Source organism: Poecile atricapillus, chromosome Z (assembly GCF_030490865.1).
Source record: "Poecile atricapillus isolate bPoeAtr1 chromosome Z, bPoeAtr1.hap1, whole genome shotgun sequence".
NCBI classification, from domain to species: Eukaryota; Metazoa; Chordata; class Aves; order Passeriformes; family Paridae; genus Poecile; species Poecile atricapillus.
This window is the reverse complement of record NC_081289.1, coordinates 74,486,549-74,509,729: the sequence shown is the minus strand read 5'-3', so window position 1 is coordinate 74,509,729 and position 23,181 is coordinate 74,486,549.

Genomic DNA, 23,181 nt, shown 5'->3' with positions numbered 1-23,181 from the left:
GGAGCAATAAACTGAGAGATTCTCTCCTGTTCTGACTCCTTTGAGAGTCCGTGTCGTTCTTTCCGCCGTTCCCAATTAGAACGACATCTGGTGACCCCTCGTGATGATGGACCGACCCTCTGAGGTCTGGTAAACCGACGTGATGTGCAGCCGACCCCCGAGGTCAGAAAGCAACGAACGTGAAGACATCTGCTAATCCCCTGAGGGTAAGCAGCGAGCGGGAAAAACACCGGCCCTTCCCCCTAGAGGGGAAAGTGGAATTCTCCCGGGCTTTCCAAGAGGAAGCTGGTTTTTAACCAACGGGATAGTGAGCCTGCCGGAGAGCGGGCTTGGAACGGCTATCTTGGTGAAGCAGAGCTTGAAATCCCGGGTCCAAGCCGATAGCGTTTGCATAATTGCATTCGCGGAGCCGCCAAGATAAAAAATTTTTTCATAATGAAGAACTGTGATTTAGCTGATAAGCAACTTGTCAGCTTTGCATGGCAAGACGCCTTGCTGAGCATGGGACTCTGTATTCCTGAAGAAGATATACGCGCTTTGTTCCACTGGGTGAAAGCGCAGGAGTTTGCTATGACTGTGAATAATGTGTTTAACCTTGAGATTTGGTGGTCAGTGGGAGACCACCTGTGGACTAAGCTAGCTGCGGGAGATACCAGTGCGTGCAGCTTAGCAGCAACTTGGAGAGTGATTTTTAAGGCACTGGAACAGTGCCAGCCTAAAAACAGTGAAACTGAACTGTGTAGCAGTCCTTCAGCTCTGCCCGGACCTTTAAAGAACTTTAGCAGCGGGCAGGAGCAATCCGTGAGCCAGAGAGCTCCCTCTCCAGAAAAATTTGAGCGCCCGCCCTCCACGGAGCTCGGCGCGCAAGTTTTACCAGCAGAAAAACAACAGAAGAGCGAAAATCGCTCGGCTCTGCCTTTACCGCACCCACAAGCGCCGCCATCGCCAGCGCCGCGAGAACCGCCTTTGCCTGCGCCCTCCGCGGAGTCTCCGCCGGCCCCCCCAGGACCAGCGCTGCGAGCACTGCTGCCAGCGGCCGCCGTAGAGCCTCCGCCGGTGCCCCGAGTACCCACAGCAGCAGCAGCAGTGGCGAGAAAAAAACGAGAGAAAAGGTGGAAAAAAAGGAAGAAAAAGCTAACTCAGGACGCCGCCCGCCGCCACCGGCCGCGGGCCGGGCGGCCGGCCGGGCCCCCTGGCTCCGGCTGGCTGCAAAAACCCCCTAAAAGCCGAGCCGAAGCCCGGATCTGGAGCCGGGGCCGGAGCCGTAGCGAGCATTCCCCCCCCACACACCCATCCAAAGTGCCAGCCGAAAAGCGGCGGGGGGGGGGGGGGAGAGCCCAGGCACCCCTTTCGCTCGCGCGCGCGCGCCCTCTGAGCTCCTTTCTTCTGTGCCGCCGGAAGCGGCGCGAGACCGCAGAGCCCGCGCGGACGCCCACCGCTGCCCCGCGCGTGTGCGCCCCGCGCGTGTGCGCCCCGCGCGTGTGCGCCCCGCGCAGAGCGAGCCGCGCGGAGCAAGCCGCGAGGGGCGGCGCGGAGCTGCGGGACCTGCACAACACCCCCGCTGCCCCCCGCTCGCTCGCGCTCCAGCGGGGAAGCGGCGGGGAGGACGGGGAGCGAACTTCGCCTCCCCCCGCGCCCGTCAGCGCGGCCCGCACGCGCGGACCGTGCTACAGGCGCCAAGCCAAGTTCTGCCAGCCTTGTGCTGCCAGGTTCTCCTGTGAACCCGAGCCGCCCCGCGAGACGGTGCCGGGGCTCGAGCAGTGCCCCGGCCAGCACGCGTTCCCCCCCGCCTTGCAGGGGGTGAGCCGCACCAAAGTCCTGCGGTCCCTGCGAGACCCAAATTTGCTCACCGTGACCACTTTAGTGTTCTTTTAAACTACTATATTGACAAGTTAGACTGTCAGTTTGAACAGACTAACAATGTTTTGTATTAGTTCACTAAGTTAAGAATATTTGACTCAACCATCAAATCCTTGCAAGGAAAACAATCTTTAAACATCAAAATCATAAACCAAAATTCCAAATTAGTATCCATTCCAATATCTAGTAAAAAAACCACTTGTGCCGTGTTTGTTCTCTCTCCTGCAAGGGCCCAGCAGGATGTTACAAACACTGTACATTTTATTTTTTTTTTTTCCTAAACCGAAAAGGTGAGTTGTGGATGCTAGCTTTGGAGCAAGCTGCAGGCCCCATGGCCTGACAGGCCTGCCTGAGAAGCTAGCCTGGGAAATTCATGGGAGGATTCAAAACAATCCTCAAAGACACAAAACAGCCTGCAGGTGCTGTTTTCTGATTCCCGTGTTTTCCTTACAGGAGAAGGTCAGGGGGTGGTAAACCCCACTGACCAATGATGGTAATGTAGTACTTCACTAACCAATAAGAGTTTCCTTTCTGTACTCTTCACGAACTAGTCTATATAACATGACTGTAACAATAAACTAGAGATTCTCTCCTGTTCTGACTCCTTTGAGAGTCCGTGTCGTTCTTCCCGCCGTTCCCAATCAGAACGACACCTTCCAATGACTTTTACTTATTCAAGAGATTTGATTTATTAATTGTATTATCTACACCTCCTGCAAGAGGAGGAAAATAATGTAGTTTGAGCTTACATTAAATGATTATTCAGGTGAGGATATAAACTCTGGGGAGAATGAAAATGAAGACACCTCTTTTCATGTCTTCACCCACTCTGAAGGGAACACATGCTAATGAGAAACCTTCATAGCTTTGACTGAAAATAGCGTAAACCAAATTAAAAAAAAAAAAAACAAAAAGAGAAATTGGCACGTGTTACCTCTGTCTCTCTTTTCCTTGCCTCCTTTGGGCTCGGTTCTCTGTGGATATATCTTTTCTTTGTCTCTCAGCCTTCTCTGGGCTCAATTCTCTGTGAATACAGCTCTCTATAGTCTCTTAGCCTCCTCTGGGCTGAATTTTCTGTAGATACAGCCTTTCTATAGTTCCCCAGCCTTCTCTGGGCTGAATTCTCTGTGAATACAGTTCTTCTCTAATTCCCCAGCCTCCTCTGGGCTGAATTCTCCCGGGATCCTCCCTCGTGGGGAGTTCCACTTATCTCAGTTCTCATTATTCGAAGTAAACTCTCGAGCTCGTTAGAATCTTGTTTCTCGTGTTTATTGCAGGATCCTTACAAAAGTTAACAGGTTTCTTCAGGCTGGTTACAAGGTTAATCTTTGCAATTTGGTACATTTCTTTCTTCCGATGGTACAAACAAGGCCTTGTGGCACACTTCATGTCTGATACACAAAATGGCCCCGAATTACGCAGTTCTTTTATCTTTATACCTATTTTTACCCAATTAACAATAGACACGTATATTATTTTTCTTAATGACCCAATGACCCATCACCTCTGTGATGCACTGCGGCATTTTCTATCCAATTACTAACTATTACCCAAAAACCTCCAGGAGCAGAACATGAAGAAGGAAGAAGAAGGACAAGGGACAACACCCTAAATCCTCCATCTTGTCTCCTGTTCTCTAAACTACTTTTTCACCCAGTGATTTAAGAAACTTTCTAATCTACACACCTACACTTTTAGCTTTTTCTATCTAACTACAAACATTTGTTTTCATGTATCACCATGAAAATATGCTCATGAATTTCATGTTATATGAAATTCAGTGTTTTCTTGAATCTCAGAACTAAAAATTAAAAGCAAGGGCACACAGTCTGTATTTCAGACTCCAACAGCACGGAATTGATTTTCTATATGGACAGTTGAATCCATAATGGACAGTGTCAGGGAATCCAAAATACATGAACCAGTGGTGATGATCATGGTGTTAATGTACATTATAGTGGAAGGTCTAGATAGGTAAGCTGATCTATGTTTACTCTGAGAGGCTTAACAAACTGAAGTCCTCAGTCCTCTTACATCATTGCTCAGTGTGGAATATATGAGATTTCAGTGACGGTCCTGAGAAGAAAAAAGCAGGTTTTTTTGTTGAAAAATTTCCATCTGAACTGAAACTGTAGGGAAAAGAAAGAGTTAGGTGTGGGAAAAGTTCTGGTTACCTGTTACCCAAGGGAAACAGCTCACTGGGTGTCACTGTGGAGGAAAATCTGTGTCAGGAGGGAAACCTAAACAGTAATTTATTGCCCATGAGTTGGAAAGAAAATTGTACAGGAAAACAATTTTGTCCTGGGCCCCTGGACTACAGTGGTGTGTTGAACCCAGTGAGTCAATATAGCTTGGAAAAGGAAATATTCTAATTATATTAAGCTGAAAATTACTATGTAAAACCTCTGGTTTCACAATGCATTAATCCCAAAAGCCATCACCAGCTAGTTACTCACCATTGTCAGGGCCCTGCTACCAAAGCGATCTCTCTTCACTTCAAGTCTTCAAGTACTAATTTTTTATCATCATCACAAATTTTCCCCCTGTTAATAGTAAGATTCTTCGCTCTTTATGTAAGCAAGCTCCTTTCTTACCCCTCTCACCCCCTGCCCTCCGTTTTCTTTTCCCTTTAAGCAGTTTTAACTGCTTAAAACATTTCATTTAGAGCCATAGCAATTGCTCCCAGGCTGAAGAACAACTTGTTTCACTTTTAGATATGAAAAATGGATTGCATGTCGGATAGCCTGTTTTTTTTTCCTCAGTAGTATCAGTATAATATGAGACATAATGTCTCCCAGCCATACTTTTCTTACTTTGCTCCACAGGGACCTTAGAATTCACTTAAGTACACTTACTGAATGGTGAGTGCTGTGCCTGTAAGACACAGATGGACACCCACACCATTTGTGGAGTTATTGCTGGGTCTAATAGCACTCAATCAGTGGGCAGAGACTATCTAGACTGACAGGTGAAAAAGCTTAAAAAATTATAGGACATTTATATTATCATGGACAACAACAGCTTTAAACTTCCTGTGTTTGGAGACATATTCCTAAACACTGGGACAGAATGAGGGTCATAAAGCAATTTGTCGATATAAGCCAGAGATAAACCACTGCAAACAGATTTTCATATTTATCTGTCATCTATCCATTATAAAACATGGAGGTCTCCTATGCAGTTAGTCAATAAAGTATTATTTGTACATAGCTTATGTTTTTAAGAGCCTTGTATAATGCAAAATTAGGAACTTAATTATTTTTGAAAACACAATGTTACAAAGCCTGCCCTTCATGTAAAGTTATTTTAAATCAAAAGCAATCCAAACCAACTATAGTAATAAACATCTTCATATAGTTCTACTTTAGACAAGAATTAAAGTTTCAAAAAAGGAAAAATCGATTTAAATGTGACCTCCCAGTGTAGCTAGATATATTCTATAACTCTTCAGCTCTTGTGTTCGATAGCCAGCCAGGTAGATGTGTAAACTACTAGAGCAAGTGTTCCAGTTACAAACCACAGAAAGTGACTCTAGGATTATATTTACAGGAAAATGGACATGTACTAAATGAACCAGACTAACCTTCTGGAACTAAGGAATGAGGTCATCTTTGTGGACAAGAAGAAAGAAGAAACAGAAAAGTTGCTGACAGACAAAGGGGTGTCAAAGCAAGTAAAATGACGCTTACAGCATCTACCAATTAGATTAAGAAAGAGATGTGTGCTTGCCTCGTAGACAGAGTAGAGCTACCAATCAAGAAATGTGTGGACAAAGTGGACCAACCAATTAAACAATACATGACTGTGTAGACCAGGAGAAGAAGTAAATATAAACAATGTTTAGAAGCACAATAAACGGCTTTTGCTTAATTCACATTGAATTGTGCAGAGTCCTTTGTCTTCTCAAATGATGACCACAGTTTTTTTATTTCTACTTCTCAGTGGAAAATCCAATTCTGTTGGTCTATTCCTGGAAGCACTTACTCCACGATGTTTTAAGTGTAGAAATTATAAGGAAAGCAGAGGTCTTTTGTCATTCCCTTCACTGCTCTCATTTCTCACTGGAGGGTAATGGTTTTCTGCTAAAAGCTAATTTTCTTTTTATTTTCTTCTGTTAATCATAATTGGCATAGCAGTACGCTTAATGGCACACTGAAAGCCTGGCTAAGAGATCCTGTTCTCTAACGTATTTTAATGTCAGTCTGTCTGACTACTTTTCCATGAATGTGCATAGAACTCAAATATTTGCACATGCAAATCTCGTAAATCTGGTAGCTGCCTGAGCAAACAGGCAAACTTCCCATGAGCGTTTTTAAGTTCTGCTGTAAGAACCTGATCCAAGGTCTGGCTTTATCTGACAAAAGGCTGCGAGCCCATAAAAATAAAAAAAATGCCACTTTCTTTCAACACTTATTCATAAGCTTTATTGGCGGGCATTGGTAGGTATTTACCATTCTATTATTTTTTGTGCATCTAAAATACATATGTAATTTGTATGATACATTACTGTCTCACTGCTGCCCAGTCTCATTCCAGGAACCCTGCCTGTAGCACTGCTGTTTTCCCCCTTCCTCTGATCTCTCTATCCCTCTTCTCCATCTGCTCTGATCTTTCCTGTCCTACACTCCTATTCTCTTTCCCCAGGATGTAACTCATCGATGGAAAGCTTTTGAGTCTCCTGATATTTACAGAAGGGAAGAGAAGAAATAGTTGAGAAATTCAGGACTACATTTTAACAACACTCTTTGCACCTTTTCCTTCCCCTTCCTCTTTGTGTCCTCCATCCCCGTCATAGGGTAGAAACTGCACCAACCAGTTCTCTTTTTTTCTGGGTGTATGTGTTCTCGGCCAGTGGAGAACCTCAATATTTTAAAAATCATTGGGCATAAAGAGAAGAAGAAGACTGTAAGGTTGCATGAGTGCTTGATCAATATCCATCAATGTTCAGGCTTTCAGCCAAATCCAGTATTCATCTGATTACATGAATAGCGGAGCTCCTGAAGCACCTTGTGGATAAGCGCTGTATCCTCGAACAAAGGGACTTGCAACACATGTGAGCAATTATGTGATGTGAATGGGTAAATGATACAGGTTCTGGGTGATAAAAGTGACATGATATTTTATGTACTGCAGACTGACAACATTGCTGCAGCAAGGAGCAACACATTTTTAATATCCTACAATTCCCCAAGGCTAATTCCCAGCCAGTGATAGTCTGCATGTGACATAACCAATTTTCTTTCCAGCAGGTAGAAAACTTTGCAGTTATAAGTAATGAAATCTTGGCAGTTGGATAACTAACTTGTTTGTATCAGGGTCCATGGAATGAGTTGGGAATGCAGAGGGGTTCTGTGTGTAGTGCAGGCACATACATGACCATGCCTGCAAGTTTTATAAGGGTCAGTAGAAAGTCCTCATGTGTTTGAATTCTTAAAAACCCCAAACATCTTTTTCTTGTAGACTATGGAAAGTACAGTAGCCAATGATGCATGAATACTAGATGTAACCAGCCATGGAAGTGTCTGTTTTTCTTATTTTCTGAAGAGGTTATTTAATAATTTAGGTGTTTTCTCTTCGTATAAAAATATTTTCTCATGCAAAGATGTTTTTCTCATACCAACAGTGTTCTCTTTATTCTTTTCTGTTATTCTATTTGTAAATTATTATGTTAGAAATATGTACAAGTAGTGATGAAGGCTACTTTGTGTTAGTTCTCCATTAAGTAATTTATTTATGCTGTGTTTTGAATAGCCCTAATAATATTTGCAGAATGAGTCTCAGAGATGTTATAGACCCACTGTGGTATTTTGAATCACAGTGTTAAGTCTCTAAAGAAAATTAATTACTTTATTGCAAAGGTAGTTAAGCTTGCTTGTAACAAATTTTAAATCTGATTGGAAAAAGATTAGACTAACAAGTATAACTGAAGTACTAAAAAATGTTACAATGCCTTCATTTTTCCTCCTTAGCTTCTGATATTCTGATAACAAAGACAGAAAAGAAAGTTGCTTTAGGGAAATATCACACACTATTTTAATAAAGATATAAAACAGCCATCTGGGCATGTATATTTATATTTATGCTTTTGATAGAACATATTTCTTGCAAGCCCATAAGAACTGAGGGGAATATGACTGCATGAACCTTCAATGAAAGTCTGCCAGGAATTCTTTCATTTCTCATTTTTAATAGGTCAGCTATTGACAGAAGTAATTTAAACTGAAGATTTTACAAAAATGCTAACAGATACTTTTATTATTAACAAATGTATGCATATAGATGCATAGCTATACATGTTTATACATGTGTATGAGTGTGGATGTGTGCATACAGAGGTAATGGAGATGCACAAGTGTGTATATGGTTCTGCAGTTGGTTGCTCTGTCAACAGTAAAGTGACATAAGACCACAGATATTTCTGATATTTTCCTAGTCAAGTTTTTACTTCACATTTGCAGAAAAGACACTGGAAAATAAGTGCAGAAATAATCTAATCAGCTGCTTGGAACCTGAATAATTTTATAGCATTTTAGAACATGACCCTGAAATCTTTGGTACCTTGTAGTCCAGTGAAGGATTGAATGATGAATATACAGCACCTTGGAAATAGAAGAGCTGTGAACTTTTCAAATGCTTTGGCAAGCAAAGTGAATTGTCAGAAAGAATAAAAGACTTAAATTTATCATCCAACATGAAGCAATTGCTCTCTGGGTGAACTTTTGTAAAAATCACACTTAACTCTGTGCAAAATTAATCCATGGAATTTCAAGAGCATAATTCTGGAAGTGAATATGACCTCAAGTATGTAAAGCTGTGATATACCCTAAACTTACAATCTAGAGACTCTACTGGCAATTTAAAAGCTCAGAATAGCTGATCTTACAGCACAAAATGGTTACCAGAGGATGTATATCTCATGTAAGATAAAATCTTCAGGAAAAAAAGCTTTTCTTGTTAGGTACAGAGATGTCATGTGTTATTTTTGTGTTATTGTATAACAATTATTAAAAGTAATTTCAAGACTGATATTTGTGGACAGATTTGCTTTTGCCTCCTGCATCTCAAGTTCTTGACTCTGTGTGAGAAAAATACCTCATGCCATGGAAGAAGGTCCTTGCCTTCTTCATCTGGAAAATGCTGAATGTGAGGACCTCTTCTTGGCAGTTATCACTGCACAGTTGACTTGTTCTTGTTTTATCTTTAGATGTCTAAGTCTAGGATGTAGGCTTGAGACAGAGGACTGGATTAAATGTACATGATACTTGGTCTAATGCATTCTGGCTACTCCCATTTTCTGTTCACACAGTCTGCTTGAACTCACCCCAGCCCAGAGAGCACAGAGCTCTTCAGGGAGACAGCTGCATTTTTTCCATTTCACCTCAAACTGGGCAAAGTTGGACTTGCTGGATGAAGTTTTAATTTAAGTCGGTATAAGAGCAGGTATGAGACCACCATTTCTCTTTGCACTCTCACACCATCATAGTCTTCATCAAAATTACATGTATGGTCCCATGTCATGGAGGCTGTGTCCTTCTGACAAGCTTAGTGAGAGCCAAAGAGAAAGCTGGTGATTTCTTTTTAGTCTTGCTCAGAAGTGTCCAGATGGATGCATACCACTGTCTTGGGTTGCAATGCAAAATGTAACCAAAAGTAAGTATTCTATTGCCATCTGTTAAAACCAGGTGGGGCAGTGTTCTTTATCTCTTCCACAACCCATCCTCCCTCCAGGGGGATCTTCTGTTAATGGGCCCTTGAGTCTCCCTGCAGGACTGATAAAATTACATCATCCCATTGGGAGATGTTCCACCCAGGGGGAGGAGCCAAGCATTCCTACCTGGATATAATCTGAGACTTGGAACACCACAGGCAGCCTTTCTCCACTGGATTCCCAGAGGAGAGACCAGACCCATCTACACCAGCACTGTACCTTCAGAGGAAAACTACACCCTTCTACAGGATCACTGCTTCAACAGAACCACATCTGTCACTCCAGGGCTGCAGCCACCATTTAATGGGACTGCTACCAACACCCTGACCAACAGGGAGTCAGGTTGTATTCTGACTGTCAGTGTTTCTTTTGCACTACTGCATTTTTCAGTTTTCCTATTATGTTATACAGGTTTTTTTATTTATTTATACATACTGGTAAAGAACTGTTATTCCTACTCCCATATCTTTGCCTGAGAGCCCCTTAATTTCAAAATTGTAATAATTCAGAGGGAGAGGGTTTACATTTTCCATTTCAAGGGAAGCTCCTGCCTTCCTTAGCAGACACCTGGCTTTTCAAACCAAGACAACCACTAACTGCTGAAACATTTTCAAAATGTGTACTTATAAATATGTTTACAATTACTTTCAGAGGCCTCCATCATGAATTCCCAACTGTAAGAATAGTGCAATCGTGTGACATTTTTTCCCTCAGTGCACTGAACTAAATTGGAAGGGAATCCTCACTAATGTCATTAGAGCTGCTTGTGGGTCAAGATACTGTACTCATTGTAAAGAGAATTATTGATCTTGGCATACTGTGGATAAAAATAGGAAAACAATTAACTTTTTACATTTTAGAAATGTTAAAATAATATAAAGATTTTAATCTCTGATCTCGTTTCATAAACTCTCTGAAATATTGTTAATATCACAGAAAATGTAAACACAAATTAAACCCATCCTTTTGGCTTTCAACAGGAAGAGAAAATAGCTGGAGACGATTGTTGTTAATATTCTTGCACAGATAACAAATAAACCGTTCTTAACTGTCAGGTAGAATTGTGATTAGAAGTGTTGGTCAGTCTTGAAGTCTGCCAATAGGAGAGTATGTCCAAAAGAACACAAACAACCATTGTGTTCAAATGCTTGCTTAGTAGGTAATTATTTGTGTGTTCATAATTCTTGTCCAGTTTTGACATGTGTACCCAGATGTCTACCCACTGAAAATTAGTTCTTTAGGATTATTTCAGAAATAAAAAAATATTTTTGCATAAAAACATGCATTTAAAGGTTGCTGGACTCTCTACTTTCTAGTCATCCATTTTGTGGAAATTTCTTGTGACTATAGGATACAGTATAGTGACTCTTTTAAATTCACCTTTTAGTACTGCCAAAAAGGAATAGAATAAGTGCTGCTGGAGACAGAATGAATAGCTGTAGGATTAAGATTGTGTCTGCCAAGCATGTTCTCACTGATAGGCTTAAAGTCCATTCAGTGCTATGGAGATGCATGAGAGCAGTTGTCCCATTGTGATGGACATAACGGATGTCAGCACTTTCCAGAATATGATTAAATCCTTTTTACACACCTTTCATGGGTCCTACTGGGGAAATAGAAAAATAGAAACTTCTATTGACACTGAAAGGTTTGATTTACAGCCTTGGAAGAAGCTTGGGTTAATGTAATGATAAAGGTACACAGTAATTAAGCAGAGAAATCATAAACTTATGTTCCTATAGATCCAAGTAAGAACATGCCTTAAGTAAGAAACTGCATCAGGTAAGATGGTAGAGAGTCTTAAACTGTAGTGTTGTGATTTTACAGAGCAAGCTATGAATCTAGATGTTATAACAGAGGCATATGTGTACATGTGCAGATTATTGGCTGAAAAGCAGATGCAGTGCAGCAGAACTTAGCAAAGGTGATAGGTGATAAAGTCAAAATAAACTCCGTGTCAACTGTCCATTGGACCAGAATGTTATATATTTCCTTGTAGCAAAGAAACTCTTTGAGCTATCTTTGAGCTATGACCAACTTGTTACTCCTCTAAAATCTCGTGCCTTGAGACTGGTGCCTCATCTGATTTATTCAAGCAATAAATTGTCTTAATAGCCTCTGTAGTCCCATCCCTCATTATTTATCCCAACATCCTACTGGAACTCAAACATCAAAAGAAACATAGCTGAGAGACAGGCTTTGTGAAACTGATTTTGGCAAATTCTTAGACCAAGAAAAGTTTTCCATGTTATTTTTTCCATTTCTTAGTCAGACTAAGACTGTTTTTTACAAGCATGGTCCCTTCCAGCTTTCATATCCTGGCTACCGCTACACAGTACTATTGTACAAAAATTGGATGAAATTATCTACTAGAAAATAACTATCAACTCGGTGGTTATAACCACTCTCATCTTTTAGAACAAGAAAAGTACTGAATATATATTTGGGAAATGTCAACAATATGCTCTACACAAAGCATTTCCATTAAGACAGAGAATCCTCCAGGCCCTGAGGGGAAGAGTTGACAGCCAATTCCATAGCAGGGAGGAGGACTGAAGAAAATTGTGAAACTTTCCCTGTACAAGTCTGAGGGTTTCCATGCTTTCACATTCCTGCTCTTTAGTGTTTGAGAGTGTACAAGTTCCAAGTTCTTTATTAATCAGCCAAGAGAAAACAGGCATGCAGAAAATTCTTAATGTTTGGACCCTGTTTTGAAAGGTTTTATTTGAAAGGTATTTTGCCTCTTGCCATATATCTCTGTCTTGCTGTCATTGTAATAGGAAGTAAAATTGTGATCCTCAAAGATTAGAGATAGGTTTGTGGAGAATGTATTTGCTAAACAAAGAGGGGTATCTCCTTTACATTTCTAATTTGAATTTATTACCAAGCAATATACCGTCTTCTGGGGTAGTTTTCTAGTGGACATGTACAACAAATATGACAAGAGTAGACTCAAGTCTTACCATTATTCATTCATAAAACAACGGCAGCATACAAAGCTGTAACTCCTGTGTGGGGTATTTGTGATTCCAGAAGAGTAAATTTCTTTCCAGATTTTTACAGGGAAGAAATTACAGTAAACTCAAATTGTTCAGGACAAAAGCAGCACTGAAATTAAAATGAAAGCACAGCAGTTAGACCATATTTACATTTCAAACCATAAAGGAGTTCACTAAGCACTATCAAAGCCTCATGCCATGTAAGGGGAAATATTTTATGCATGCAGATGATCTATGGTCTGTTTGGCTTATTATTACAGTGAAACAGGTAGGAACATAATGATACCTTACATAAATATGTTTATTTTTGATCATTTACAGTTGCTTTGCTTGTTTTCTTTCACTGTGCATTTGAGCTACTGGTCATTTCAGTCAAGAATTAAATTCCTCCCTACTGAAAGAAATATTTAGTACTCAGGAAATCTTTGCTAAATAAAAAAAAATGCTAAAAATGAAAATTATATTCTATATCAAAGGCAGATTATTACAATTCATTAGCAGGTATGTTATATAAAGCCAGGATTCCAAAAGATTTGGAATCACTATTAATTTATGAAGTCCCTTTTCAAAGATGGAGACAATAGTGAAAGAAATGGTGAGTCAAGAATTTCACCATCACCAAATCTTCAACTCTATTTCCTTTTATAGATTATTTCAAATAAACACACGTTTCTTTTCCTTCCAGCTCCATAGAAAATTCAAGGACCTGTAATGTATGGTAGAGAGACTTAAAGCAGTCAAGAGAAGAATCTCCCACACATGAGGAAACTGTTGTAAAATTTGATGGAAAATGTTATATTAAATATATATTATATATATAATAATACTTTTTATTATATATAATACATAATTTATATATGTTATATTAAATTATAAAATAAAATTATATAAAATGATAGAAAATATAGGGTGATTTTACTGAGGAGACCTGAAGCTTTTCAACTAAAGCACCCTGTGAGGCACATTGTCTCCAGGACCTGATGTGAAAGAGGACAAGATTTCGTCCCATGATCTTTGTGCCTCTGGAGATGCATGTTGCCATTTCATTTGGCTTGTACCTCTGAAAAGAAGTGTGTGAACCATAACCACTTTCTCAAGATGGTATTTTTATTCATTGCATCACAGTATTTAAAAAAAAATCAAATATTATTAAAAATATTATTAAATATTAGTATTAAAATATAGCAGAATTTCCCATTTTTAAATAGATATTTCTCACTGTAAAAATAATTTTCTATTATTATTAATAATAATTACAGTAATAATAATAATATGTATAATAATATATTTAACGATGCCATTTTTGAATCCTCATCTAAATTCCTGTTTGTGGCAGTCTTGGTGTCTTTATACCATATGTCAGAAGTAATATCTTTATTGCTATCTCAGTGAACATCCAAATTTGCCTGTGATTTTCTGTCTTTTTCTTTCCTGTACAGCTATTGTTATGGAGTACATTCCTTTCTGGTTTTTTAATATATCTGCAAGAGAGCCATGAGAGTCCATGCCCCCCTGCAATGTTTCATAACACTATGGAGCCAAGTGGTAACTAGAGAAATCGATGGAAAATAACTCACTGTCATTATTATTTTTATCCATTAATTTACCAAAATAATTGTTCCCATCAATTATCTCTGTTTTTTTGCAGTTATTTCAACATATTGTTAATTTATACACATATGTAGTTCCTTTAGCTACATTTTTTAGTTCCTTCACTGCAGACAATTCTTACAATGTCACTAAAAGCCATGAAAATCCTAATCCTGTGAAGACTTTGAAATTTAGATTATTTTTTTTCCTAAAGATACATTCAATTCTGGGATACACTCAGGCATGAATGGAACAAAATAATTCAATTTATTTTTATATGGTTTCATTCACATGAAGTTTCATAAAATTCTATTTTTTTTTTTCTGAAAGACAAGAGTGATAGCAAGATAAAATCTTGCAGGACTGACAACAGTGTCTTTGGTGCATGCAGAAAGTGACCAAAGAGTGGTGTGATAGATGAGAGAGGAATGTTAAAATAAGAAACAGAGGCCAATATTTTGTCACTGTGTCAATAAAATAATATTGGTGTCAGGAAAAATAACAGAACTAGAGAAAGTGATTGTGATCCATACAACTTGAATGTAAAGAGACAGATTAAATGAAAGAAAGCTGCCAAAACTTGAGAAATCCCCAAAAATGGATAGTTTTGCATAGTCATGAGAGAGCTGAGAGGACATTCAGATAAAGAAGGTAGAAGTTGATTGACAGGGCCAGGATGGAGAAAAATCTAAGGGGAAATTTTGTAAATGAAAAGGGAAAGCTTGCCTTTGCTGTTGCAGAAATAATGCTACACCCCTATTCTCTGAATAAGAAGAATCTGGCTTTACTATTATGAACTCCCTAAAGTTAAGGATTACTATATTTCAATATTTTTTAATATGGATTTGACTATTATAATAATTTTAATATGGATTGAGACAGAAATTATTGGAATGCCAGCATAACCCTGTAATAACAAAGGGTGGTCATTCTCAAAGCGTCTTCAAGCATTTAGAACAAAGAAGAAAAGTGAGGACAGAAGAGAGACACAACCAGCTATAATATGCATAAGGAAATATGACAATTACTTGTAGATTAGGAAAATAGAAATAGTATTGCTTTTTAAATCTAGATCCAAAATATATCTAACTTTTCTATATGTTTTCATTGCTGACTGGCTCAGCCTGTGCTGTACAGGTTGAAGGTCTGATTGAAGGCTGCCAGCCTGTGAATGCTGATGCTCCTTTTGATCCCTCTCCCTAACTCCACGGAGGCTCCAGATCACCTCGCTTGTCCTTCCATTGACTTCTGTCACGCTGTTTTCTGAGATGACAGTAGCAGGTGAACCTGTAGCTTTTTCTCCAGGTGCATGCACAGATTGTAGTCACTAGTCCCATGTCTCTGCTGACCAATGGGTCAGGGCTAGCTGAGACAGAGCTGGTTGTTGTAATGCTTCACTCTTGATGCACAGAACAATTCTGGTCAGCGCTGAGCACTCAGCAGTACTCAGGTGACGATGAAACTGCCTGCATTGCACTGCTGCTCTAATAGCACAGGGGCAAAATAACAAATGTAGGAGTAGGAGGTAGCAGAGCAAGAAGAGTTTCTAAGGCATGTGCGGTCAGAAATGATAAAATGATCCTTAACATTTTGGATAAATGAGAGTTAGAAATAAGGAGAAACACCATCAGCCGTCAAGGCAGGAGGTACAGCTGTTAAAGAGCAGAACTTCCAGACCTGGGGGAGCTGACCTGGCCTCTGCTCTGGAGACAGAGGGATGAAGGAGGCACAGGGAGGCCTGGCACCCTGACAGGAGGTTGGAGAGAAACAGGAGGAAGATTTGGAGGTTTAAGATTTATACATCACTTTTTTGTACCACCTATTTCAAAGAGAGGTGATCACCATTTGTTTGTATTTTGTTTTTGTATCTAGAGTACTGGTACTGGTACTTCACAACTTTTACATCTTTGCTTATTTTGTATGCACTTTTTGTTTTCAAAACAGGCTGCTTGGGTTTTTCCAATCACAGTGAAGTAGGATTTTTGAGTGTATATGCATATTTTAATTGTTAACTTTCCTGAAAATGTTGTGGCTTGCTTGGCAAAATACTTGAAATCCATACAGAATTCCAGCCTATCCATTTCAAAAGACTGAATTTGTCAAATTTGAGTTACATGAACTCCCTAAATAGACAAAACCAAGCATTTTGTATCAAAACAATCTCAAATATAATGGAATGGATGATTACAGTTCTTCTTTAGTACTTTTAACAGACCCATAAAAAAAATTGTGCACAGTATTTTGCACACAGCATTCCAGAGCTAGGATGCAGTCTCTTTAATTACATTAATACTTTCCTTGATTTATATGAGATGCTTAACATAAATAACCACAAAAAAAAAAGTCTATTCCCTATGCTCACATTTTAGCTTGCAGTTTTATAAGGTTATGGTAGTGTAAAGTGCCTGATATTAAATCCTTTTTGACAAATGAGGAGGTTTATTTTACTGACCAAATTGCAATGTGTGCAGATTAATAAAAGTATGACTTACTAGGTTCCTTGTCATGTGTATAGAGGAGCACGGAAAATTTATGCAATTCTACAGGGGTAAAGCTGTGTTCTGAACAAGTTTATGAGTCCTCATCAAGTGGAGAAACACATGAGTTATGAGATTCTCTTCAAAGCACTGTTATTTGCAGTAGTAAAGATGGCCAGCTTCCCTGGCTGTATGACATTCATACCCAACAATCTGGGGAGCTGAGGAGAGAAAGGACAGCAAAGCTGCCACCAAATGGAGACTTGTACCCAGTGCAGGAGACAGCCAACAGGAACCTCATGAAAGTCAGTGATTCCTGACTGAGTCCTGCACGTGGGAAGGCAGAACATGCAGAAATACAGCCCACCAATGTAAAGGACTGTATTGAGAGCAGCACAGACAGTGGGTGGAGGGAAAACAGTACCCTGTTCTACTCAGAAATACACTGATCATCTGCAGTGAAAGTGGGCTTGTTCACCCTCAAGAAGAGAATTTTTTTTCTGGGTAGACCCAAATAAGAGCCAATACTTCTGAAGAGATTATTGAGAAGATGGACCCCTGATCTTCCCAACAGTGCATGGCAGGAGGATAAGAAACAATGAGCACAAACAGCAACAGCAGGGCTTATGTCTGGATAAAGGGACAAAAAATTTTTTCCTCATTAGGGCAACCAAGCAATGGCACAGGTTGTCCAGGGAGGATGTGCAATCTCTCTGCCAGTTTACAAAACAGGTTTTTCTGCACCTGGCTGTCTGAAACCCTGAGGAGCCTGGTTTGTCCCCAGATGGACCTTCTGTGAGGTAAGCAGGGGGTTGGACTGGAGGTGGTCTGAACTCCCTTCCAGCCAGAATTGTTTAGTGGGTTTGTGATCCTCTATAGCCATTGCTCCACTAGGGATGCTAGTAGGACAGGATGTGCACTCACGACGCAGGAAATGCCTGTGAGAGAAATTAGCAGCTCTTCCTTGCTCAATTTTTGCTAAAAAACAAAGGGTATGGAACATCCAAAAAACCTCACTCTACTATTTATCATGTGTTATAATGTCTCTCTGGTGAGAGACATCAGTGCATCATCAATAGCCACAGCCTTGTCATTCCTGGGCCATGTCTTATGACACAAAATGAGTGAAAACTCTAGCAGTCGAGGTGGAAAGCCTTGTCCTTGTCCTTAGATGGTTACAAGAAGAGAGGGGAACACGGTTCTTCAAAAACTGCTTACTGATACAAGAATAAAGGAGCATGAACCCTGTTCCTCAGCCTGGGGATTGTGTAAGAAAGGAATAGCTGGGAGCTAACAAGGTCCAAGAGGTGGCTGAGATAAGCCTATGGCAAACTTCAGCTGGACTGTTAAAGTGCTGTCAGTTCAGTGCCAGCAGCTGCTGCAGTGAGGCTGCCTAAAAAAAGCACCTTTATATCCTCTGCTTGCTTCATTCTGTTCCAGCAAAGTTACCACTCTGACAAATTGATTTCATTGAAAATGGCATTGCTATTAACAAAAAGTCTTGCTCTTTGCAGTCTTCACAACTGGGTAAAACACGACAAGGTACAAACAAAAATATGCTCTCTAGAATATTTAGGATACTAAAGAAAATTCTTGCCACACACTAGCAGAAACCTCTAAATAAATCCTGATCAGTTTTGTCCTTTTGAATTAAATGTGATTCTTGCTCCAGTGGAGCTTTTTCTGGAAAGATGGAAGTTAATACAACATGCTGTACCAGAAAAAAAGTTATACTGGAATGAACAAAAAATGATTAACAGTAATCCACTTGCTTAATGATTTTTATTGAAAAATTGGAATAATCACTTTAAGGAAAATCTCTTAGCAGTTTCTTTCATTATAGTTAATGGCTAAGTTAGATCTGTTATTTAGTCATTCTAAATCATATATCTAAAGAACACTTCATTAAAACAGTTACACAGAAAGCACTGATTAATTTTGCATCTCTTCCTGCTTTCATAATGTTTGTCAAGTGAATGGAATAATTTGTACCATTTATGTTTTTTATTATAGTATTTGTCATTAGAATGAGGTGTCAGGAAGCATTTAGACTGTCTCATATTTCATGAGTTAAAATAGTGAGCCATATTGTTATGACCTTTTTTGTGTTTTCCTTTATGTTGCTTTCCTTCTCTGCATATCTTTTACAGAGAAGGGAAGTGGAACTGGTGAAGGGTCTGAGGAGCAGCTGAGGGAGCCGGGGTTGTTTAGTCTGGAGAAAATCAGGCTCAGGGGCATTCTCTACAGCTCCCTGATAGCCAGGTGGAGGTCACAGGTTCTTCTCCCAGGCAACCAGACAGGACAACAGGACATAGTCTCAGCCTGCTCCAGGGAAGGTTCAGGCTGGACAATAGGAAGAATTTCTTCACAGGAAGGATGATTAAGCATTGGAAGTGGCTGCCCAGGGAATCGATGGGGTCACCATCTCTGAAGGTGTTTTAGGAGACACTGGATATGGGACTTAGTGCCATGGTCTAGTTGAAAAGGTGGTGTTTGGTCATAGTTTGGACTTATCTTGAAGCCTTTTCCAACCTGAGTCTGTGATGCTTCCTTCTAAGATGGTAAATGTGAGCTTCCAAAGTGTGAATGAGCAAATGACAGAATGTCTCAAGAAAATAATCCCAGTGTGTGTATCCATGCAGTGTGTTCTTGTAAGCACATTTTCCCTTACCTCTAAATGCCTTTACAGGTATGCCAGCAGCACTGGTACAATGATGCTGTGCTGCACAGTGCTGTGAGAACACAAAGTAGTTAGGGAACATCTCATTGCTCTAAGATATGAAAGATACACAGAAATATAGGACATTTCTACCCAGTTTCTTCACAGTTGTAAAACTGTTGCTAATAAACATTGGCAAGATAAAATCTTTGAGATTTAAACTAGCATTTGACTACGACACATTAGGATGAAACCTTCAAAGAGGTAATTTATCTTACATTGGCTCAGTATAAAGCTCTTTTGCATTGAAATACCTAGTGCTTGCCAATCTTGGAAACAATAATAGACATTTGAACAGCAGATGTTAACTCACTCCTGTGACTAATTAGAAAACAGCCTGTCATTGTGGTTGAGTCAAAGTACATGGTCCATACCTCACAATGTTAAGAGGGAAAAAGAAGAAGCAGTGTAATGGATTGTATAATTGCCAACAAAATTTCTTTAACTTACAGATAATTTAAAATGCAGCCTGAATCCGACAACGTGACTGGTGACTCCTTGTCTCACTCCATCTTTGCTTCACTCTTGAATGATGATAGAAAAATAGTTGATGAGATCACAAGTATAGTTAATACAATTAGAGCTTCCTGATAAAGGTAAACACTAGCTGACTCACAACAACATGCTTTAGAAAATCCTGGACAATTTCATCCAGTCTTTGTGTCCAGTATGGTCTTTTCTTACAATATTGATATTGTGACAAGAGGTAGAGGGTTAATATTTCAAATTAAATACAAATAACTCCAACACTTTAGCTTAGATTAACAAGGCATTTGTCAAAACAAAATACCAATTTTAATGATCAAGAGCACACATTGGTTTTGTTTTTTGTGAGACTCACAACACGAAGGAACTAAATGGAATATTATTTGCTATGGATTCAGCCTGAGAAATCTTGCAACTGATATACCATAAGCTCATTCCATCATATTGCCCTTGCTGGTAGGTTACATAAATAATGGAAATGACAAATGATAATAAAAATGAATGGTTGGAAGTGGATTCTAAATCATAAGGTGCCTCACAGGTTTCACAGAGGAGGAGCAAGACTTACAGGAAGCTCAGTGTGACTAAGTGATGACTGGTTCTGAAAGATGTGAAACAAAGTAAGAAGTAATGCAGACTGGGAAGCTACAAAACACAGTGTGTTGTGCTGAGAAAGTCCGAGAGTGTTCCTCTGTCATGACAGCAGAATCTGAGAAATGATGGGAGTGTGGCTAAAGGTGGGTGCTTGGGCAGGAATGATGGACAGGACAAGAGAGGATAACATCAGACACTCCCTCTCATAGGAGGAAGTGAAGGCATGGAGGACTGCTGAGTACCTTGTTATCATGTATATCTCCCCTTGCAGAGAAATAGTTTGTATTTTTCTTCAAAGTTTTTGCATATCTCCACAAATCCTCCTTCCCTTTCTGATGAATCCTTCTAATTTTCCAGATATACTCTCTGGTATTAAATGCACAGAGAGTAATCTAAATAACCACCATTCATTTAAATTAAATGCATATATATATTAAGAAAAAAATTTGAAGTAAATGCAAAAAAAAGACAATCTAAAGTTAAGACTTGAAACTACTATAAACTTGACAATTCATTTCAATAAATCAAGTTATGTCCTATAGCCATGACCTTCATCAGATATTAAAATTAAAGGTTGCATAACTACTTACAAAATCAGAAAGTTGGGAAGTGTTTAAATTTTTAAGTCAGGTCAAGCTTTATAAATGTATCTTAGTGCAATATACTACCTGTACTATTACATGTATTATTATATGTAATGCAGTACCTTTGTTATTTTCAGTATTGTTAGTGAAGCAAATGTAGATATATTGAACACAAAAAACCAAATCTTTTCCAATACCTACATGTAGAAAATACCTTTTCAGAACATTTTCTGTAGTGAACTGCTTCAGAGAAAATACTGCTTTTTTTTTCTTTCATTGAAAAGTGTGTGAAATTGAAGATGCCAGAATTCTGGTTTTCTGCTTCCAGCTGATTGATACATTAAAAGTAAGTGCTACAGGGTGGGTGGCTGCCGAGGGGCACACTGCTGGCGGTTCAATTTTCCCACCAGGACCTCCAGCAGGTCTGCCCCCATGCAGTCAGTCACTTGAGTGTAATGTTTCACTGGGCTATTCCGTTCTAAGTGTAAAACTTGGCATGTTTCTGTGTTGTTCTCCATGAGATTCCTTCTGGGCCTCCCAGACTACAGTTCTTCTAGCACAATACTACAGGATTGGTGTAGGAAGTGGTGTAGGAAGGCAAGATAAATGTCACCTGTACATGGTGGAGGCCTGCTGGGGTCAGAAGCACAGAAAATAAGTCCTTATCTATAGTGCCTGGCTCTGACACCCAAGAGAGCACCAAGTTTGGAATAACACCGTGCAGACAGCTTTTAAAGTTACGCAGAAAAACTGGGAATGTGAGTGTGTAAATAGATAGAGTGTTCTTAAGTCACTGGGTGAGAAAGTTAAGAGTTTAGGGTTTAAGCTATATTAGAGAATGAGAGACAATACGGAGGGTTTAGTGCATTGTCCCTTTCTCCTTCTTCCTTCTTCTTCTTCTAAGGGTTTTTGGATAATAATGAGTGATTGGATAAAGAAATCCACAGTGCAGCACACAGGTGTTGGGTCATTGGGTCACTAAGAAAAATAACTTATTTGGCATTTGATTATTGGACAAATAGACATATAAAAGACCTTGGAGAGATTCTTTGTTCTCCATTTTGCACCTTTCTATCTTAGTGTATGTAGCTCCTTGTGCTCTGTATATGTGTAATATAGATAAGGAAAGAATAAACAACTAAGCCCGAACATGAGAAAACAGTTTCTCTCTCATCAGTCTTGGTCCTGGGGAAAAGGAATCCAGCCACCAATGTCACATCCTGACAGAGGCCACTTCATCATGGGAGCAAATCAGGTGGTAAAGTAAAAATTCCTCTTCATAAATCCACACTGGCTGTGCCCAATAAAATTCCTGTCCCTCCCATGCTTCAAAATGCTTTTTAGGAGGAACTGATACATAAAACCCTACATGTATTAGAGTGGATTTCACTTTCCTGTACTTTTCTAGATTCTCTTGCTTACCTTTTTGCATATGGGTTTAACATTTGCCTTCTACCAGTTAGTGCTCCTTTTTCAATCTTCTCTTTTTAAAAATATAGCTATTTCCATTTACTCTTTAATTTAAAATACCTTTTGTTATATTTCTATTCAATACCTATTTCAATCTGTCGTGGTTTTGAACCAGTAATTAACAAAAAGGGAAAAAAAGAATTATTTATTTCTTGCTGTGAGATATGGATTAAAATAAGAGCAAACCAGGCATAAAACTTAAAAGGAGTAAAGAAAGTTTATTGACAAACTACAAGAATAAGAACACCAGAATAAACCTTTAGGAAAAACTTTTTCATTTCTCACTGCTCACCATTTTTTTGTTCACATGATAACAGAGACAACAACTTTATAATTTTGATGGTTTAAACAGTCCTAATTCTTTCTATAGTCTTTTCCTCAGTTTCTGTAGAGAAACAGAAGTTCCTTTCTGTTAATTTATGGAGTTTTTCACAAGAAAGCTATTTTGTTATAGTTTTCTGTCTCTTTGATATCAGCTGCTCAGAGCTGCTGTTATCAAAGCTCACTCCTCCCATTTCACATCACTCTGAAATGTGTTATGGGTCATGAGTTTGGGGATAGCATTTTTAAGGATAAGTTAGTCAAAGGCAAAAAGTATTTTTCATCTGTTTCTGTGCGCTTCACTAGAAAACAGTTTTCTCATTGCCTCTCAAGGCTTCAAATCTCCCAGCACTTCACTATACTACAATTACTC